The 22,272-nt window shown below is 42.7% G+C and overlaps 1 protein-coding gene across 2 annotated transcripts in view; it reads left to right on the forward strand.

Moving 5' to 3' along the window:
• Nucleotides 1-22,272, forward strand: part of LOC124711714 (fatty acyl-CoA reductase 1-like) — a 193,367-nt gene that overhangs the window by 13,080 nt on the left and 158,015 nt on the right. Inside the window, exon 1 of one of the 2 annotated variants that reach the window (XM_047241923.1) lies at nt 11,394-11,473. The exons of the other annotated variant lie outside the window; for it this stretch is intronic. The gene's annotated coding sequence lies outside the window, so the exon portion shown is untranslated. Of the gene's footprint in view, nt 1-11,393; nt 11,474-22,272 lie in introns of those variants that run through there. 2 annotated transcript variants of the gene reach the window in all.

Here is a 22,272-nt window from a genome sequence, read left to right on the forward strand (position 1 = left end):
TCTTCTTACAGGTTTCATTGGCATGTACTGTTTCAGGCTTGTTCTTCCTTTGAATGCAACCATTGACTCATCAACTGCAAGTGAAGTAGAAGGGAGATATACTTTGAAACAGTTTTTGTTTAGGGCTGAGATAAGTGGTCTGATTTTGTACAACTTGTCATAACCAGGATCGTCTGTTGCTGGCCGAAACAAATTATCATTGCAGTGAAGGTTCTCTATTATTTTCTTATAGCGAGCAAGTGTCATAACATTCGACACTGCATTTACATTTAGATATGGGTCTGAGCTCCAGTAACTGGCTGCTTCAGGTAATTGATGAATACCCATTACTATGATCATACTCAGAAAAGCTTTCAGTTCCTGAACTGTTGCTGTCTGACTTCACTTATTGTCATTTTGTCATTTGGTGATGCTGATTGGAGCTGCAAACGCTAGAAAATGGAGTGCCAAGCGCAGAATTCGGAACATTTCCGACATGTTGTTCTGTTTGAGTTCAATAGAGGGATGACAGCAGTGGAGAGGCCATAAATATTTGCACCGTCAATGGGGATAAGGTCACTTGTCAGAGCACGGCAACATAATGGTTTTCTTATCATTAAGGACGTTCAAAAATGGCTCTGAGCACTATGGGACTTAACATCTGAGGTCATCACTCCCCTAGAACGTAGAACTATTTAAACCTAACTAACCTAAGAACATCACACACATTCACGCCCGAGGCAGGATTCGAACCTGCGACCGTAGCAGTCATGCGGTTCCGGACTGAAGCGCCTAGAACCGCACGGCAACCGCGGCCGGCATTAAGGAGGATCGTTTCGATATTAGTGATACTCCACGTCCAGGAACACCTTCAGGATTTGACGAAGATCGTTTAAACACAGTAACCCCCAAAACCAAGAGCTGGCAGATGTGATGAAATGTGTTCACCTGACCATCGTGCAACGTTCCAGAATTCAAAAGCAAAATCCGGTCCAGATGGTATTCCAGTCAGGTTCCTGTCAGAGTATGGAGACACAATAGCGCCTTTCTTAGCAGTCATATACAACCGCTCACTAGACGAAAGCTCTGTTCCTAAGGACTGGAAAGTAGCACAGACCACACCAATATTCAAGAAAGGAAATAGGAGTAACTCATTGACTTACAGACCCATATGACAGACCTCAATTCGCAGTAGGATTTTGAAGCATATATTATACTCGAACATTATGAATCACCTAGAAAAAAACGACATTGATCATAACCAACACGGATTCAGAAAATCTTGTTCAACACAGCAAGCTCTTTATTCCCATAAAGTAATGAGTGCTGTCAACAACGGATCTCAGATGGAGTCCATATTCTCACGTTTCCAGAAGGCTTTTGATACCGTTCCTCACAAGCGACTGTTAATTAACTTCCGTGCATATGGAGTATGGTCTCAGTTGTGTGACTGGATTCGTGGTTTCCTCTCAGTGAGGTCACAGTTCGTAGTGATAAACGGTGAATCATCGAGTGGAACAGAAGTGACCTCTGGTGTTCCGCAAGGTAGTGTCATAGGCCCTCTGGTATTCCTGATTTACATGAATGATCTAGGCGATAATCTGAGCAGCCCCCTTAGATCGTTTGCAGATGACACTGTAATTTACCGTATAGTAAAATCATCAGACGACCAATTCCAATTACAAAATAATATAGAGAGAATTTTGTATGGTGCGAAAAATGGCAATTGGCACTAAGTAAAGAAAACTGCGAGGTCATCCGCATGGGTACTAAAAGAAATCCGATAAATTTTGGGTATACGATAAATCGCACAAATCTAAGGGCTGTCAGTTCGACTAAACACCCAGGAATTACAATTACGAGCAACTTAAACTGGGAAGACGTCATGGATAATATTGTGAGGAAGGCGAAACAAAGACTGCGCTTTGTTGGCAGAACACCTAGAAGATGCGACAAACCCTAAAATGACAGCCTACATTACACTTGTTCGTCCTCTGCTGGAATATTGCTGCGCTGTGTGGGATCCTTATCAGGTAGGGCTGACGGAAGATATCGAAAAAGTGAAAAGAAGGGCACCTCGTTTCGTGTTATCGCGCAAAAGGGGTGAGAGTGTCACGTATATGATAAGTGAGTTGGGGTGGCAGTCACTGAAACAAAGGCGCTTTTCTTTGCGGCGAGATCTATTTACGAAATTTCAATCATCAACTTTCTCTTCCGAATACGAAAATATTTTGTTGACACCCACCTACGTTTTTTTTTTTTTTTGTGGTGCTGAAGTCTGATCAACTTCGTTGATTTTTACTTCTGTAGGGAATGGAAGGGGTAAAAATTTTCTCTTTATTTATTTATCCTTCTTTCAGCTTTAGTTTGGGCACACAGAAGGGTCCTTTAACTCGCTGCTTTTGGTGTGTGTTTGAAAACATGTGTGTAGAAGTGCTAAAGAACGATATGTCCTTAAATTATGGAGAATTACGTAGGGATATCATTTACGGAGGCTCAAATACTATCGCCTTCGGTACTTTATATTTGTGGTTGCGTAATGGTTCTACCACACCTACTGTGGTGAGTTGTGGTGTACTGTCACGTATCATGTCCAACTTCCGAAATAAGGTTCGTGCCTTCTCCTTGACCTTGTCTGAGAGGTAAGATTCGCTTAAGGCTCGATGAATGTCATGATTTCGGATCCACCATTGGGCTCCTGTGATCCATCGTAGGCATCCGCTTTGTACAACCTGTAGCTTCTTGTAGTTAGTGGCACACGTAGTACCCCAAGAGGTCGATCCATACAAAATAGATGGTTCGACTGTGGCATGGTACAACTGGAGTTTCGTGTGTTGGCTGAGGTATGAGCTCTTCAGAAATGGGAGGAGAGCTCCCAGCATTTTGAGGCCAGACGTCTTCTTCTCCATAATATGATGACTATACAACAGTTTGGCGTCCAGATGCACTCCCAGGTATTTTACAGTTGTTGCCCAGGAGAGTGGCTGGTCTGATATCCGTAGGCGTGCATTGACGATGGGTCTCCGACGTGTGAAGACAATAACTTTGGTTTTCTCTGCATTGACCGTTATTTTGTTCATGTGGGTCCAGTGGTCCACTAAATCTAGTTGGCGCTGCATCCGTGTGACGAGGTGTTCCATTCTGGTGCCTGCAGTCAGGAGCGCTGTGTCGTCGGCATAGAAACTGGCAGTAACATGTGGCACCGTCGGGAGTTCGTTAATATATAAATTAAACAGCAGTGGAGATATGACCGATCCTTGTGGAAGTCCTTCAAAGACATGCCGTGTTGTTGAATTCTTGTCGTCAATGCGAACATATAATCTGCGATCCTGAAGAAAATTATCTAGAAGTTTTAAGTAGCAGTCTGGTAGGGGAGTGGTACGTCGGAGCTTGACGATCAACTTGCGTCGCCATACTTTATCGTAAGCCTTCTCTATATCGAGAAATACTCCAATAGTATGTCGTTTCTTGCTGAAATTGTCTTGGATAGATTCCGTGTTGCGCAGTAGTTGTAACTCAGTCGATAGCTTCGCCTGGAAGCCAAACTGCTCCGGTCGGATGATGATGTGTGCCACAAGGGTGTCCAGCATGCGTTTCAGTAGAACACGTTCCAGGACCTTTCCCAGCGTCGACAGTAAACTTATGGGTCTGTAGCTGTCAGGGTGTGAGAGATCCTTGCCCGGTTTTGGTATTGGCACTATTCTGGCAATCTTCCATGCCTCTGGGAAGTATCCAGTCCTGAGGCAGTTGTTCACTATCCGGGTGAGAAGCACAACAGCCTTTCTCGGGAGGTGTTTCAATTCCGTATTGCTGATTCTACCTGCTCCAGGTGAGGTGTGTTTGCTATACTTGATAATCCTCCGAATTTCCTCCGGCGTTGTCAGCCGGGGCATAGTGTTGATCGGGGCGTCCCGAATAGCTTCCCATTCCGCCGCTGTGTCCTCCTCTGCACGGTAGAGTGCATCATCTCCATCCTCCGTGGGGGGCGTAGTCATCTGTTGTTGGTATGTATCCGCATACAGCTCCGACTGCGCCAGTGAGTCGTACAAGAGGCCATGGGGTCCTCGAATTGCGCTTTTGGGGGGCTGTTGCTGTCTGAGACTTTTAACTATTCGCCATTCATCTTTGGTGCGTAATAGAAAGTTGTCCATTTTGAGTTCCCACGTGTGTTGCTTCCAGTCCTGAACCTTCCGCCGGAGTTCTCGGGTTAGTCTGTGAGTCTCCCGTCTATCATCCGGATGGCGGTAACGGACCCATCGTTTCTGAAATCGATTGCGCCTTGTCTTAAGTTCCTGCAGTGGTGGTGGAAACTCGTCATAATTGACTTCTGGTTGCAGGTGCTCCATGAGTGCTCGTTGTTTCGCATTGTTAATCTTCTTCGTGAGTACTGCGACTGCCACATCAATCGCTTCTCTGGTAGTAACAACCTGGGTTGGTCGCACATTGTTGTTGAGGTACGCTTGGAACTGCTGCCAGTCGTAAGTTCTTGTCGTCGGCAGTGGGAGTTGTAAAGTAGCCCTCTCTATGAGTCCTAACACCGGTCTGTGGTCAAACGAAAGATCATCCAGCGTCCGCAGTTGGAGATTCGGGTTGATGTTCTTGATTATGGCGATGTCTAGAACATCAGGGTCTTGTGTCTGGACGTAAGGTATCCTCGTCGGTTCCCGTGGTCCATGGACGGAAACATGTAAATTCTCAGCCAGTGCAAACAACATATGTACTTTTGGGTTAGTCTTACGGGAATTCCAGGCAACATGTTTACTATTAAGATCCCCTCCAAGGAGGATCTTGTCGTAACCCTCTGTAACGGTGTAAAGATCTTCGGGGTGGAGAGGCTTCTTTGGGCTAAGGTAAGCCGCAATACAGGTAATGTTTCCGAGCGTCGTGTGGATTGTTACTGCCGAGGCCTCTAAAGTCTGGAGTTGGGTAAACGTTCTTGGTGGTGACGAATGCATTTTTTGATCAGAACTGCGGTCCCACCACCCCGTTGGTCCCGTCTGTCCGTCCGGAAGATGTGCATGTTCCTCAAGCGGAGGTCGGTTGACTCGCGGAGATGTGTTTCGGAGACAAATGCTACGTCTATCTTGTGGCGATGTAAGAAGTCCGTGAATTCTATTTTCTTCAGTTTCAGGCCGTTGGCATTCTAAATGCAGAAGTTAAGATTCCTCGTGTGATGCCATCTATCCGGGATTACAAAAATCAGTTGGTGGTCACATGTGCTTGCTCGTTATGAATCGGTTCGAGAACAGCACCGACTATCCCAATTCTGTATCGTTACTGGTGATGAGAAATGGTGTCTTTTTGCTAACATGAGGAAAAGAAATGAATTGTTGAGCCCAAATAAGGAAGCACCTCCCCGTACAAAGACCTGTGCGGAACCACGAAAGATAATGTTATGAATGTGGTGGAACAGCGGCGGCGTGGTGCACTAAGAGTTCCTCCCCGAGGTGTAACCGTCACTGCTGACATCTACTGTCAACAACTGAGACGTCTTGCAGACGGAATCCAGTAACAACGACCAGGAACACTGCGGGAAGTGATGCTTCTCCACGATAAATCCCGGCTGTCCGCCGATTCCGTAACATCGGCAGGAAACGCTATACAGGAGTTGGGTTTGAAAGTCATTCCGCACCCACCTTATGCAGCTGATATTGCGCCCTCAGATTTTCCCCTTTCGCGCTCCATCTAAATACCTTCAAGGAACCTCTTTTCCGGGTGAAAATGCGCTCCGAGCGTGGCTCGGGGAGTTCTTCACTCAAAACCATGTGATCATTACAGTCGCGGAATCGAAACGTTCCCCCAGCATTGGAAAGCTGTTGTAAACAGTGAAGGAGAATATGTCATTGGTGACAAAAGTGTCTGTTATATGTATCTGTTATGTTTATTAAACTTGTGGAGAAAAGCTGTGAACTTATGTAGCAACCTAATACATGCAGATTAAGCTATTTACACAGAGTAAATTAAAACAATTACACTAGTTTGTTATGATATGTACGGTGTGGCACCTAGGACCTGGAGGGCAGCGGGCTGGGGGTAGGTTAGCAGAAACGTGCAGACTAGCGAGGCGGGGTCTGCGGGCTGGGTGCTGTGAAGTTTCGCACGCTTGTTTACTTTAAACGTTCCTGCGAAACTTTGATTAAATGACATGAAAATTGAAATATCTGTGCATGCTGTAGGGCGAATCTAGAGCCATGAAGGCAGTCTGCCTGGGGGTGGAGGGGTTTGAACCTAAGACCCTAGTGGTAAAGATCAGGGGGACAGGGCGGTTTTGAACCTTAGCGCATAGGCGAAATTACATGCTGTGGGTTGAGCGCAGAAGCTTTCGGCCCAGCAGCTTCATCATTGCTGTAAAGTAACTAGTGACGTCATATGCCCTTTCGTAACACTTGTTTAAATGTGAAAATATGTCAAGCTTGTTCCAGAAAGAACAAACACACCCTGCTTTCAGACAGTATGTTCATTCAGCAACGCAGCAAGTGACTAAACTTTGAGCTTTCTGACTTCTTAAATTTTATTCTTGCGTGGAACGGCGAGGACGTCCATGCCAAGAAACCGCATCAGTCGGTCATTCCATATCAATTCCCTAGGTCTCGCTGCTCGACAATCACGTATTTCGGCGAAAACGTATGTGAGCTTTCGCACGTGTCCCTGATGAAGACTGGTAAAGCTTAACGTTCGTCGCGAAAATACTGGGTGAGATATAGTCACTTGTTTGAGTGAATGCACGACTTCGCACAGACCGAGCGTGAATTTCTAGCGACTTGGGCTGTTGCATCTCGGGCATTATTTCCTTCTTCTTCGTAGTCTTCCCGTCACCTCTGATGTTTTTCTGTCGCAAGATTCCACTTGTTACTGCCTCTCTCGTTTCAGAAGGGCGCCTGTGAAGTTTTTCTACCTTTTGGTCTTCGAACGTACATCTGACAACGGCAACTCCCCATCGCACGCCAACTCATATTTAGTGGCAAGATGGTCCAGTGGATAGCGTGTTCAAAATTGAACACGGATAGAGTAGGAAAACAGGAAGAAGGTGTACTGGACCGTGAAAAAAGAAGCAAAATTGAAACAGTGAACGGTGCAATCTTAAGACGTGCAAAATCGAGCGACTGGGAGGAGTCACGGCGTCGTGACTATGTGGTCACGTTGTTGGACTACAACGCGGGATATCTGTGGTCAAATCTCTCTCGCGACCTTTTTCTTTTTCACAAAATTATGAACTGCTCATTCGCTCACAGACTGTTCTCCTTCTGTACACTTGTCAATTCTCATTCTATACACTGGTCATAGAACATGAGTCATCAGGAAAAATATACTACCATCGCAAACAAATGTGATGAATAGTGCGAGCAGATGAGATCCCACGTAAATCTCTCACAGATATGAAAACAACGAATAAATGGGTGTGAACTATAAAGGAATTCAAGAGTCAAAACTTCCAGAGCGTTGAAAACAAAGGTTTTGGTATAGCGGAAGGGAAACTGTGTCATTGTGAAACTGCTGCGTTCATTTGTTGCAGCGTATGTGACAAACTATCATGTTTTCATCCTGTCATTGGGAGCCATCACATTCACTTTCAAAGGAACACTTCCTCTGCCAAGGATACATATCCCAATCACACACCAGGCGTGCATCGGTAAGAGATTCCTGTTATATCACACACGTGCTGTCATTAATGCCGTGTATCACACACCAGAAGTGTTTTCCGATCGAGCACTCAGTTGAGTTGCCGCCTTGCCATAAAAAGTTTGCAGATTCCATTCGAGAGCCACTTCTTTCCGACTGCTGATAGAGCATTTGTGTGGAATCAAACTTTATTATAAGTCCCTTCGTTGCTCTTCGCTTTTGAAAGTGGCTGTTACACCACGGCACAGACACAAATCTGAATACAGCGATCAGACATGTCAATGATCGGACAGAGCGCTCATAATTTTGAGGGGGAAAAATGGACACGAGAAAGATTTTAACGCAGATATTCCACTTGTCCAACACCGTGACAACATCAACACGGTGCCATGGTTCTTTCAATTCTCTCGATTTGCACATCTTGTGCTTCGACCGTTCACTGTTTGTATTTTGCTTCTTTTTCCACAGTTCATTGTACCTTATTTTTGTTTTCATTCTTCATCAGTGTAAAGTTTTCGCCGGCTTGTCCACTGCGCCATCTTTGCAACAAGTTTGAAGGTAGGCGATGTAGTGTTTCCCTTGTGAGGACTCAGCACTTCGGGATTGTTCAACATAAAACCTACGAAACACACAAGAAATCCTATGTACCAACAGAACATCAAAGGCCAAATATGGCAAAAATTATCGGATGACTCGATGCTACCCAATCCTGTAATGCAGACGGTGGCAAGTGGCAAGGAAAAAGTTGGCCAAACCTCCCGTATACGGAGCTTTAGCATTCATATACATCACAAAACGCACCGTACTAGCGTAACACTTACTAAATCTAGGAAAAAGTGTACGAATACTGGGCAGACTGGGTGTTCTAGTGGCGCTGTGCGTCCAATCCGGAGACAGCCTCCTCGAGTGCGGTCACAGCGCACAACAGTTTGTTCACTTCCCATCGCTCACTCACATTGTACCGTGAATTCCTCTCAACGACGCTTCGCTACCATCGCCAACGCTAAACGCTACTGGGTTATTTTCCCTCAGAATCGAAAATAGTAGGCACAGTATTTAAGTAAGTACTAAGTTAGACAAAAAAGGGAGTAAAAGTACATCCTCTTCAGTCAGATATTTCACATTCACTACACTTAATTTCACGAGAAACCCAGTGAAGTTTCCGCTACAGTTGAAAGATTACATAGATGCAATAATTCCATTCAGGGTGAACATTAAGACAAATGACAAACTGGAGGGACATATCTGATTGAAACAGGAAAAAAAGGTCCTATAAACATGTGTCTTTAAATGGCCGATGTGTGTGTGTGTGTGTGTGTGTGTGTGTGTGTGTGTGTGTGTGTACAACGACAGCAAATTGTCACAGTACAGAGCTTTATTCCATCCACGTCACAACAGATGTTCCAAGTGGCTTCCGTTGGATGCAGTGTACGCGTTCAGACGTCGCGTCATTGATTGCCCCACCCTCTCGCACTCTGTCTGAATAGCGTCACAGGTGTCGTGAATTTTCTGTTGAAAGGTCTTCACATCAGGAACTGGTTCAGCACACACAATGCTGTTCGGGTGCCTCCAGAAGTGAAAAATCCAGGGCGTTCCAGTGGACTGATATAGTAGGCCATGCTGCAGGACCTCCGTGTACTATCCGTCCAGGGAAGATATCGTTGATGTGTTGGCGAACTGTATTGTGGAAGTCGGGTGGTGCTCCGTCATGCAGAAACTACGTAACGCGTCGTATTGCCAAAGGCACATACTCAAGCAGCCCTGCCAGATATATCGCAGTAAATCCAGGTATGTTCGTCGGTCGACGCGTTGTGGAACAATGACAGGTCCAAGTATATGGCCACCATGAATCCCTGCCTACACATTGATGATGAACCGATGCTGTTGGGATGCCTCAGCCATTCGCCGAGGATTATCTGTAGCCCACAGGCGACGATTACGTAGATCGATGATGCCAGTTCTGATAAATGTTGCTTCGTCGGTAAAGAGGAATGATGACAGAAATCTCATAATTGTGATAGCCTGGGGAAAAACCTACGACAAACTCTTTCTCTAGAGGGGAATCCGCTGTTGATAATCCACGCACTCTTTATAAGTGCTAAGTATAGTAGCGGTTATCATGCGGGATTCGCATTATCGCTTTCTGTCTTCACGTTGGCGGGCCATTTGTCTGAAGCTTGTTTTAGGGTTCGCCTCAATATTCTGCAGAACCCGGCCCTGCAAATCTGTTGTACGCACAATCCGCCGCTTTTCTGCACGTTCGTCTGTATGAAGAGACCCATGATTACACAAACGCCCAAAAAGGGCTTGAAAGCCCTCGACCGGACCATTTCCATCTGTTTGGCCGTACACAAATATCACCTCGGCTTGTTACCGTCATGAATACCAGACAAAACTGCAGCTTACTGTACGATGCATCAGTCACGTAGATTGCAACACGCAAGGAACATCATGTGAACTTTCATTTGTAGGGCTATCCACTGTAATGGACACGTGTTCATAGGACCTTTTTTCCTCCATTTCGAGTGAGGAATCCGTCCCTGCACTTTGTCGGTTACGTTAATATTCACCTTGTATATGAATACCTATGTGATCAAAGAGGTGCGGTAGGTGCCAACGGGTTGCAGAATATTAGATTTGGGAGGAAATTTAAAGTGACTATGAGATGACGAAACTCATGGTTGTGCAATACGGACACGAAGTACGTGTAGAACAGTTGAAAAACTGATAGGATTTGACTCTGGGGAAGATGATTTTAGTTTTCCGGAGCGGTGTAAGGAAACGTGAGATATACCGACGTTACGACTTATCTCAGAAGATATATAGAAGAAAAGAAAAGCTAAATTTACAACACTCACAGATTTAAACAAATTTTTTACAGTGCTTACTGCAACACAAGCTATGAAATACTGGAGAAAGTAGGGATAAAGCACAGGAAACGAAAAAATTTCTATGACTTGTACAGAATCTAGACTGAAGCTATAGGATTTGAAGAAAATGAAAGTGAAGCAGTAACTGAGAAGGGAGTGAGACAGAGTTGTAGCCTGCCACTGGTAGTATTCAGTCTGCACTTTGAGCAGGGAGTGTAGGAAATTAAGAACAAAAATTTGGAAGTTTGAGGCTTGCCGATGGAACTGAAATTATGTAAGTAAGTGAATGGAAGAGCAGAAGAACGGAACGGGTAGTGTCTTGCAAACAGGTTATAAGATGAAAAGAGTAGATATAATAGTGGACTGTACCCGAGCTACACTAGGCTATACTGAAGGAATTAGATCAGCAAATGAGGCACTAAAGGTGGTAAATAAGTTTTTCTGTTTGTTAGCAAAATAACTGATGATTGACGAAAAAGAGATTGTATAAAATTCAGACTGACAACAACAAGGAAAGCGTGTCAGAAAAAAAGAGCACAAAATTAAGTGTTACGAAGTAGTTTTTGAAGTTATTTGTATGGAGCGTTACGTTGTCCGTAAGTGAAGCGAGAACAAGGAACGATTCAGGTTAGAGGAGAATATAAGCTTTTGAAATGTGTTATAACGGAAGGATGTTGAAACCTACTTGGGCAGATTGAGCTGCCGAAGAAGGGATACTGTACAGAATTCATGAAAGGAGAAGTGTGGTCCATAACTCGACTAAGAGAAGGGATCGGTTGGAATGGCACATGCTAAAGCATCCAGGATACTTTCCGCATGTTAATACCATGACTGGTAAATTTGACGTCAATTCATCGGCAGGGATAACACATTTGGCTTGAGTGATGTAACCGAAACTGCCCGGACTGCTAATAAGCGCAGGAGGTCGACGTTCCGACGAGTACTGACGCCACTGCCGCGAAGCCTGTCGTACCCTGCACGTCGCCGCTTTGCCCTCACAGAACGTAAGTCACATCTTGGCTTCACCGCATTTTTTCCTTTCCTTTACTTTTTTAGGGGTCCTACCCAAGACCTTTGCACTCAGCTACATAAAACAAATCGTGTAACTGCAACAAATCATAAATATACGTACTTAACAATTTCAGTGAAAGCAACAAGAAAGACTCAGACTTGACGATGTGCAGAAGAATGTGTAGTTGTGTTACAACCGGGGCCGTTATTAGATATTTTGCCGCTATAGACGAAAAATGACGTCCCCTCTTTTTTACCATCATCGGTTTCCACCCACCCCCTGCGCCACCACCATCGTACAATGGCAAAACAATTAACATCTCCTATTATACTTTTAATCATTAAACTAATATGACCAAACGACCTCATCTTCTGGCGACAGTCATCAGTTCAACTGACGCATGAGAAATGATCAGCAGAGACAGAACGAGAAAGAGGGTCTGAGGGTGGTATGGTATCAAGTCACAACGTGATCGTAGGCCAGTTTACTTCCGTTTTGTACTCAGTAGCTGCTACTTTACTTTTTAGGTAGGTAGGGGCAATGTGTTTACTTTCGTCAAAGTAAGTGACGATTTATTAAGTAACAGTTCTGTAGCTCTTGAAATCAACGCTGTGTTTTAATTTTCCATCTTTTTTTCTCCTCATTTGCTCAACTTTTCGCTGTTTGATTTGAAAATAATTTTTTCAGCCTTTTGCCGCCCCTAAAATGTTTTCTTCGTAGGCGGCCGCCTAGTCTTGTCTCTTTGTAGTAACTGTCCTGGTTACAGCTGACTAGAGTTTCCAAGTGCAGCAGAGAATAAACTTGCGTTAAATGTATACAACTCTGGTATGTAGAGAGTCTAGAAGGTTAATCACCTAACACATGCTCTGCAGTATTCTCGTACCTGAGAGGCACTATCGATAACTGTTTCGACAGAACTCAATTGTAGCCAAAGGCGCGTATTTGTAGCCAATACACAGATTTTTGAGACGTTGGACGAAGTGCAGTTTTTTACAATTACAAATTTGTAAATGGGACAGTGCCTGTTGACATTAAAATCCTAAAAGTAGCATAAATGTGAATGTCGATGGTTTTTGTTGTGGCAAGCTAGTGCAAGTAGTTCACGAGTTATCTTACTGTAAACAATGCTAACACTGACAGCTGTTTGTTCCATGCTATTTCTTGGATGCCAGCCGGCGATGTTATGTTCTTTTACATTGTGTTATGTTTACACAGTGAATGCATTGCGACGACCCTGTCACTTATTGTGTGATAGTGGACGTAGCAGCACGTGCTTGGCAGATGGTATTTCCCAGTGCGAAAATAGCGGACATGCTCGTGGCTTGTGGTGAACTTAGGAAGTATGAGGTTAGTACGCGTACCGCGGACGCAGAAAGAAATCCCAATAGACAGAAACCTCTTCAACTTCTTCACACAGTTACAGATGATATGAAACGGCGTATTAGTGCTGAAATGCTAGAACGTGTGCATCAATCATTGCATGGCAGACCGCAAGCCCGTACTGACACTGGTGGTAGCCATTTTCAGCACAATTTTTGAGGTTGCTATGGTTCCTTACATGTCAGACCCGACAGAGGTACTGCATTCACCTTTCCTTTTGTCTTTCGTTTGTCCTAGGCCATAATTTAACAACACGACACATCCGGAGATTTGTGTACGGCTGCACATACTCGCCTATGAGAAATTCACATTCGTTTTTGTTACAACGTGAAACAAATGTCATTGTTTAAAATGTTCCTACTACGATACATCGTAAACTTCTTGCACTAGGTTCTTGCAATAAACAGCACTGACGTTCTAATGTAGTCTACTCTGAATTTGGTATCGTCACTAGGTATTGATACCTGGAAATAGTTGTACCTCTTCTAAATAAATATACCTTTGTAACTTATAGCACGCTGCATACGGGCTTCATAGTTGTGCCCCTGCCTACCATTCCAACGTGCGAGATCGGCATATAAATGACGTCTTCGACTATCGAGATATTTGCGGTTCATATGCTTCATCCTATAAGTTAAACTGTGTCGGTCCCAATTGTAGCCTTGTTGTACATAATAAACACAATGAAAAATCTCTAACATATTTGAGCGTCAACCATTACTGAACAGTGCTGGTATTATAAAAAAATAAGTAAATTATTATTTGCAGTGCTGCATGACTTGTGTGAATCCAAAGATAAATGGCGGAAATGATATTTATAATTTTGTTCCTGTAAAAAATTTTCTATATTACTGAAGTGACATAGCACCACCTTCGACCTTCACAATTTCGTTTATCACGGATATCAAACGAGGGTAGTCGACGTGTTGGTCGTGTAAGGTTGTTTGGTGTAAAAGCTCTGCAACAGGGAGCGAATATCTTCTCAAACAGTTTTAAGTTATAGGTCGTCATAGACTGGTGCGATTCTAACGAATCATTGAACAGTTAAGGCTGTTCACAGTGCCTTTGTTATGGTAACGTTTTCGAACAGAACGTGTCCCCATGGTGGTTAGTTGTACTTTCGATTCATGTAGGCATCATATTCTGATTGTTAAAGAATACGAGGCAGCTAACACACCCTTTGCTTCCTTCGCTGTTTCTGTTATGTGTTCCTCAAACGTAAGCGATTTTCTCCAAGTGAACTCCGTGGTATTTGGCAGACGCGGTTCACGTAATATTTCGACTGATCAATCGCGAAGTTGCTGGCTAAATTCTGTCTTATTGTCGTATGAATAGCCACATAACTTTTGTTAGCATTTATTTTGACCTGCTGTTGCTTAATCGTTTTTCAGTCTATATCATAGCCGTTTGGAATTCGTAGTCAGTGTTAATTGCATTGTCGTCTGCTTGATACATCACTGTATCGTCGTCGAATATGAACTGTGGTATTTAAACAGATAAATATTAAACACTATCGGTCGCAAAATGGAAGCCTGTGCAGCTCCAGCACAATGGGCTTCGCCACATTACTTACTGTATGCTGTTTGCACTCCAGTATTATTCTTGGAACTAGGAACCTTCGTTACAACAGTTGCAACTTGTCGTAACTTTTTTGGTAAGGTGCTAGATTTCCGAACGCCAACAGAAATCGATAATGCGTAAATCGTTATAGGCGCTAAAAGCTGGCTAAAGCCGGAACAGCCGAAATTTTTTTGAAGGACTGAACGGTGTTGAGAAGGGATAGGATAAATACAGTTGGTGTTTGTTGCTGTTGGACGTAGTTTATCTTCTAGCCAAATTGAAATAGATAGTTCCTATGAGTTAGTACACGCAGAGGTCATTCTTGGCAAGCGGAATAAAGTGGTAGTTAGGTCCATTTACTGACCCCCCAACTAAGACGATACAATTTCTGAAAGATTCAAAGAGAACTTGAGTCTAATTTCCCTCATACAATTGTAGTTAGTGGTGACGTCAGTTTACTCTCAATAAGTTGGCAAAATACATGCATAAGTCCGGAGGTAAACGTTAAGCATAATTTGAAGTTACGCTAAACGCATTCTCTGCTAATTATTTCCAGAAATTAGTTGATGAGGCCACTCAGATAGTAAACGGTTGTGAAAACACAGACGACCTCATAGCAACAAATTATCATGAGCTCATAACGGGCATCAAAACGAATACAGGGGTTAACGAACATAAGGTTGTCGTAGCAAGACTGAAAACCGTAACTCCCAAATCCATAAACAATAAACGAATAATATACCTGTTCAAGAATCAGATAAAAATCCGCTTTACGCTTTCATGGGGAACAATCTCCACTCGTTCCGAATTAATAATGTAAGCTTACACGAAATATGGCCTCAACTCAAAGAAATTGTATCGACAAGAATTGAGAGATTTATACCAAAACAAATGACTGAGTTGATCCCCCACGGTACACGAAACAGTTTAAAAAACTGTTACAGAAACAATGAAAAAAGCAGGCCTAATTCAAACGGACGCAAAATCCCCAAGACTGATGATGTTTTACGGAAGCTCGAAATTTAGGGCGGACTTCAGTGCGAGATGCTTCTAATAGTTCCCACAGCGAAACCCTGTCTCGAAGCGTGGCAGAAAATCCAAAGAGTGTCTCGTCCTATGCAAAATATACTACCGGCAAGACACAATCAATGCCTTTTTTGCGCAATGGGAATGCTATCGATGACAATGCTGCTATAACAGAGTTACTAAATACAGTCTTCTAAAATTTCTTCACTAAAGAAGACACAGTAAATATTCCAGAATTCGAATGAAGAACAGCTGCCAACGTGAGTAACCTGAAAACAGGTATTCTTGAAGCAGTGAAGCAGCTTAAATCATATAATAAAAGCAAGTCTTCCGGTGCAGAATGTATACCAATTAGGCTCTTATCAGCGTATGCTGATGCAGTAACTCCATATTTAACAGTCATATACAGCCGCTAGAGACCAAGGACCTGTACCCAAAGGTTGGAAAGTTGCGCAGGTAGCACCAATATTCAGGAAAAGCAATACCATCTATATGCAGCAGGATTTTGCAACATATACTGTGTTTGAAGATTATGAAGTACCTCGAAGAGAACGGTCTATTAACACACAGTCAACAGGTTCAAATGGCTCTGAGCACTATGCGACTTAACTTCTGAGGTCATCAGTCGCTTAGAACTTAGAACTACTTAAACCTAACTAACCTAAGGACATCACACACATCCATGCCCGAGGCAGGATTCGAACCTGCGACCGTAGCGAACGCTCGGCTCCATACTGTAGCGCTTAGAACCGCACGACCACTCTGGCCGGCACAGTCAACATGGAATTAGAAAACATATTTCTTGTGCAGCACAACTAGCTCTTTTTGCACACGAAATGATGAGTACTACCCACAAGAGATTTCAAATTTATTCCGTATTTGTAGATTTCCAGTAGGCTTGACTCCGTACCTCACAAACAGCTTCTAATCAAATTGCGAATGGATTCGTGATTTCCTGTCAGAAGGGTCACACTTCGTGGTAATTGACGGAAAGTCCACGAGTAAAACAGATGTGATTTCTGGCGTTCCGCAAGGTGGTGTTACAGGACCTCTTCTGTCCCTCATCTGTGTAAACGATTTAGGAGACAATCTGGGCAGACTTTTTAGGTTTTTTGAAGATGAAGCTGTCACTGATTCTCGAGCCTAGTCATCAGAAGAACGAAACCAATTGCAAAACAATTGTGTTAAGATATATATATATATGGTGAAAAAACTGGCGATTGACGCTAAGTAATGTAAAGTGTGATGTCATCCACATGAGTGCTAAAAGGAACCCGTTAAACTTAAATTGGAACAACTTAAATTGGAACAACTTAATTTGGAAGAAAGCATAGGAAATGTTGTTGGGGGACGGTGAACCAGAAACTGCATTTTATTGGCAAAACACTTAGAAGATAAAGCAGATCAACTAAAGAAACTGTCAACACTACGTTTGGCCGTCTTACTTTGGAGTACCGCTGCGAGGTATGGGATTCTTACCAGTTCACGAGATTAACGGAGTATATCGAGAAAGTTCAAAGAAGGTCAGAACGTTTTCTATTATCGAGAAATAGGAGTGGGAGTCACGGACATTATACAGGATTTGGGTGAAAATCATTAAAATAATGCGTTTTTAGTTGCGGCGAAGTCTTCTCACTAAATTTCAATCATCAAATTTCTCCTCCGCATGCGAAAATATTTTGCTGACGCCTACCTACATAAGAAGAAACGATCATCACAATAAAATAAGGGAAATTAGAGCTCTTGCGGAAAGATATAAGTGTTCGTTTTTTCTCCGCAGTATTCGAGAATTGTTGTGAAGGAGGTTCGATGAGCCCTCTGCCGAGCACTTAAGTGTTATTTGCAGGGTAGCCGTGTAAATGCAGATGCAGGTAACAATGTGTATTGTTTATGGTAGATGGTACCACTTCATTTACAGACTTCTAAACATAGAGATATGTAGGAGTAATCTGCCCGTTCAGGTGAAGGCTTACAAGCAATTTTCGTACGTAATAAACAGCCTACGGGGTCCCAAAACAGTGTACGATAAAATTATATCGCAAGCATCAGCATTTACGCGAACATTCAACGAATTGCGTTAAGCCTAGAGCTTAAAGACCAAGTCGTGTATAATTTCTTCACACTTAAGCGATATACATAAGTACAACCAATAGTCCTAAACTTTATAAGCAAATGGTTCTGGATTCTAGTTTCATTTTGTACAACTTTCTTAACGTATACTTGTTTTCAACACACATATTCTTTAAACTACTACAGCAACATTCACATACTTTCAAATCAAGCCAATTGCCCTAATAGGCTTGTAGCCGTAAGGTCATTAACAACCTAAGATTACACGACATCATACTCAGTGCATAATTACTGTACGGAGTTCACGATTTAAACTGCAGTGCCGATGTGAAAGTCGTCATTCATGTACGTTGCGACATTTGAAGGGTTCAGGACATATTTGTTTATTTCAATAATAATCAACTTATCATTTGTTAATGAGGAAACATATCGTTCCATTATACAGGGTGCTCCATTTACCTTGGCCACCACAAATACCTGTTTTTCCAGATGAAAATTACTTAACGTTTCAAATAAATATTCTTTAGCCGTCTTGGGGATATCAATCAGCATGACTGCCTTCGTTATAGCTTTATTTCTTTCATAGATGTGAACAGCGGTATGACTGTTTTAAATGACACCCTGTATTTTTTATTTCGTAATTCATTTCCTGTTCTAAAGACCTATTCAAAAATGTATTACAGTGTACCATTCACTGAAACACAACGTTATCGATTACATAGCACAACATTGACTTTCACTCCGGGATCACAAACTCGTCCATTTTCTGGAGTTGTCAAAAAAAAAAAAAAAAAAAAAAAAAAAAAAAAAAAAAAAAAAAAAAAAAAAAAAAAAAAAAAAAAAGAGAGAAAAAAAAGAAGGTTCAAGTGGGTCTGAGCACTATGGGACTTAACTTCTGAGGTCATAAGACCCCTAGAACGTAGAACTACTTAAACTTAACTTATCTAAGGACATCACACACATCCATGCCAGAGGCAGGATTCAAACCTGCGACCGATGTGGTCGCGCGGTTCCAGACAGTACGCCCCTAGAACCGCTCGGACACACCGGCCGGCTGGAGTTGTCTGATAACAAATGAAAAGCAAGTGAAAACATAACACAAAATTGACTTTGACTCTCCTGTACCATTGTCCAGGAGCAGAACATTCAAACGCGCTCGAAGTGGTGACCCTGGACACCGATACACTAGCGCAATCGTTGGATGAAAGAAGTATTTACTGCTTCCACTGTTGCCTGCTGAAGAGGATTACAAGCAAGCACGATACGTTCCTGCGTGTCCTCTGGAGTTGTTGGAATATCGAGATAGACAACGTCTTTAATGCATCCCCAAAGAAAAAGTCCAGAGAATTTAAACCAGGGGACCTAGCAGGCCAAGTAACTGTTCCTTCTAGGCAAATCCATCTGACAGGATACCTTCGGTTCAGAACAAGACGTGCACGCAAGGCATTATGTGCTCTACATCCATCGTGTTGATATCACATAAGCATTCTGGTTCTTAGCGGCCCTCATCCAGAAGAGGAGTTCGTCTGTCGAAGTTGGCATACGTTGTGCCGTTTAGCCTACCATTAATGGAATAAGGGCCAATAATTGTAGTACCAAGCATCCCATACCAGACGTTAACTCTCCACTGACGCTGATGTCCCACTTGTCTTGCATCGTGGGATGTCGCTGGACCAATAATGCATGTTCCTTGTATTTACCTGTCCTTTGTTTGAGAGGATCTTTCGTCGGTAAGTAGAACATTGGAGAACAAGTTCGGGTTGGCGAAGATTTGCTGCTGTGGCCACTGACACAACTGTACACGATTCTGGAAATCATTTCCACGCAATTGTTGATGTATGTGTACGTGGTGAGGATGGAACCAGTGACGCGTAAGAATACGATGTACACTGGTTTTAGGAACGCCAATCTTGTGTTCAAGCTGTCGTGTGCTCACATGTGGATTCATAGCCACGGATGGGAGAACATTTGCTTCGGCAGCTTCGTTTGTGCGAGTGTTACGACGATTGCGTTGTCATGGGTTGAAACTTCCCGTTTTACGAAGCGTCGCAATAAGACGAGAAAACATCCGTCGGGAAGGTGGGTTCTTGTCAGAATATCACTCTCTGTACAATTCCGCTGCCCGGGGCAGCATTTCGCCTACCTTGAACAACAACAATAAAAGAAACGTTTGTAGGAAAGACAGCCTTTACTGTATGACTACTCCACACAACAGTATTAAAAAGGACTAAGCTACTGTACTAAATGTACCAATACATAAAAATCATTATTGCAATTACTGTTCTACTAACCTACATTCCCCATAGATGAGTAGCATTTCTACCTTCTCTTCGTTGGTGTACGTTCTATTCACACAGCTCTTCAACTGACGATGGATGACGGAATGACGTGTGTGCATTCTACTTACGTTTACATTTGTCCTCTCTCAGCGTCAGCACGTTGATATGTTCCATTACTCCTAGTACCTGCACTAAGCGCTGGGTTCGTCAACGTCCATGTTATGTTATGTAATTAATAACGTTGTGTTTGAGTGAATGGTGCACTATGATATATTTTTAAACAGGTCTTTAGGAGAGGAAATTAATTACCGATTAAATAAAGCAGGGTGCCATTTAAAAAAGTCATACCGCTGTACATATCTTTGTAAAAAAACAAAGCTACAACGAAGCCAATCATCTGATTGATGTCCCCTTACGGCTGAAGAACATTTGCTAGAAACATTTTGTAATTTCCATCTGGACAAACAGTTATTTAGGGTGCTCAGGACAAATGGGACACCTTGTATATAAAGCTTTCTCAACATCAACCACCGGCCGCTATGGCCGAGCGGCTCTACGGGCTTCAGTTCAGTGCGACCACGCGGCTGCTACGGTCGCAGGTTCGGATCCTGCCTCGGGCATGGATGTGTGTGATATCCTTAGGTTAGTTAGGTTTATGTAGTTCTAAGTCTGCGGTACTGATGACCGCAGATGTTAAGTCCAATTGTGCTCTGAGCCATTTGAACCATTCGACATCAACCAATCATTGACTCGGTGTAGACCACTACCTTACCCACGCGAAATTTCCTATCACAGATCGATAAACATACACTTTACATATTATTAACGCGCACACTGACGAGAGATCGATCAAAATAAGGGCTAAATACATCGGAAACTGACAATATTTCGACTGAGACAGGCGTCGCGTATCAAAACCAATCCTATGTACAACGCAATAAAGAACTTACTTTTTGTACAACGGCTACATCTCAAATACAGATAGAACGAAATGTACGATATAGACGGAAGTACAACTAATAATCCTGGGCTGCTATGGAGCATCAAGACAGATGCAGGAGCTAGTGATCACAAGATCGTTGTAACGAGACTGTATACCATAACATCCAAATCCACCAAAAATAAACTGAATATATATCTATTTAAGAAAAGTATATAAAAATTTGTTTGATTCCTTCCTAGTACTCGTTCTCCACTCCTTACAAACCAGGTGTGGTTTAAATTAAAAGAAATAGTGTGGAAGGGAACTTAATAAATTAATACAAGATAGTGCTCATTCCCTAAGGCACACAGATCAGAACACTGTTGCAGGATCAACCTAAGAACCATGTGAAATTTAAAAGAACGCAAAATCTTCCAGATCAGCCGTGTTTTACTGAAGCTCTAAACTTAGCACGGACTTCAATATGAGATACTTTTAATAGTTTCCACAACGAAACTTTGTTTGACGGTAAATCCAAAGAGATTCTGATCGTATGTAAAGGTGCAGAAGTGGCAAGACACAGTCAATACTTTCACCGCGTGATAGCAATGGTGATGTTAGTTACAGTCAGTACTTTTCCTGTGTGATGTTAGTAATGGCACTAGAGTGGAGTTGTTAAATACGGTTTTTCGTAATTCCTTCACCCATGAGGACTAAGTAAATATTGTAAAATTCGATTCAACAACAACTGTCAACCACTTAGAAATAGATATCTAGGTATTGCAAAGCAGCTTAAATCATCTAAAAAAGGAATATCTTCCACTCCACATTCAATGCCAAATCACGCAAGATTTCCTTTTCACAGATCCAGAAACCTATACCTTTTTGACATTATTAACACCCACACAGATCGACGACCGATCAAAATATGATGAACAAAACAAAATTCGATGTCAGCTTTGCAACGCGAGAAAACAAGCTGTATCCTGGCAAATTTCTGGGGGTCCCCTTTTGTCTAAAACACTCATTCATGTTGGAAATCCAGCCTTCGCTAAACAATTGACAATGGGCCTGGTCCCACGAGGTCACGAATAAAGAGCACTGAACGCAAACAGTTATCCAAGGTCTGCTGTTACGCAGACAGGCATCAAAGCGTAGTAGTTTCCTTGTGCAAGAATAAAACACTTAACGGTTCACTCCTCCGCAGAAAACAAGAGTTACTTCTGTTGCTCGGCATATAAACACACGGAATAAAGTCAACGTTAGGAAAAACCGGCAATCAAGGGAAATAAGCTTACTACATTCAAATATCATATCAAAATATAACCAACACTAATTTAAAATGTAAATTAAATCTTGACAGGACACACCAAACATCACGCCTTCCACAAACCCACGAGCAGTTTGCTCTCTAATACATGCTGCATAGGTTAACCATAGTATCACCAAACAACTAGAACTATAATAAGTATCTAAACTGATAGTGGAATGTCACACTTTGTTTTGTACGATTCTTGAAGCCTGAACAGAATGGAAATACATCCACGTTCATCT

This window comes from Schistocerca piceifrons, chromosome 8 (genome assembly GCF_021461385.2).
Source record: "Schistocerca piceifrons isolate TAMUIC-IGC-003096 chromosome 8, iqSchPice1.1, whole genome shotgun sequence".
NCBI lineage: Eukaryota > Metazoa > Arthropoda > Insecta > Orthoptera > Acrididae > Schistocerca > Schistocerca piceifrons.